At 13.3% G+C, this 588-nt stretch overlaps 1 protein-coding gene across 1 annotated transcript in view; it reads left to right on the top strand.

Moving 5' to 3' along the window:
- Nucleotides 1-588, top strand: part of EMH_0087380 (uncharacterized protein) — a gene marked incomplete at both ends in the record, with an annotated part of 2,539 nt that overhangs the window by 1,121 nt on the left and 830 nt on the right. The gene's annotated exons all lie outside the window — the stretch shown is intronic.

The raw sequence follows: 588 nt of genomic DNA on the forward strand, positions 1-588 counted from the left end.
ATTTTTATTTTTTGTTTTTTTTCTTTTTTGGTTTTAGTTTTTGTTTTTACTCTTTTTTTTTTTTTTTATTTTTTTTTTGTTTTTCTTTTTTGTTTTCATTTTTTGCCTTTGTTCTTCTTTGTCTTTTCTTTTTATTTTCTGCTTTTTTATTTTTTTTATTTTTTGTTTTTGTTCTTCTTTGTTGTTTCTTTTTCTTTTATTCTCGTTTGCTTTATTCTTTGTTTTTTCTTTTTCTTTTTTCTTTTTATTCCTTTTTTTTTCTTTATTCTTTTTATTCTTTTTTGTTTTTATTTTTTGTTTTTATTCGTTCATGTTTTTATTCTTTTTTGTCTTCTCTGTTTTTTCTTTTTCTTTTTTGTTTTTTTTATTTTTTGTTGTTTTTATTTTTTGTTTTTGTTATTTCTTGTTTTTGTTCCCTTTTGTTTTTTTTCTTTTTTGTATATATATTTATATTTATATAAATATTTATATTTATATTTATACTTATATTTACATTTATATTTACATTTATATATATTTATATATATTTATATTTATATTTATATTTATATTTATATTTATATTTATATTTATATTTATATTTATATT

The sequence above is a fragment of the Eimeria mitis genome, genomic scaffold, assembly GCF_000499745.2.
Source record: "Eimeria mitis Houghton genomic scaffold, Emh_scaff6424, whole genome shotgun sequence".
Taxonomy (NCBI): domain Eukaryota; phylum Apicomplexa; class Conoidasida; order Eucoccidiorida; family Eimeriidae; genus Eimeria; species Eimeria mitis.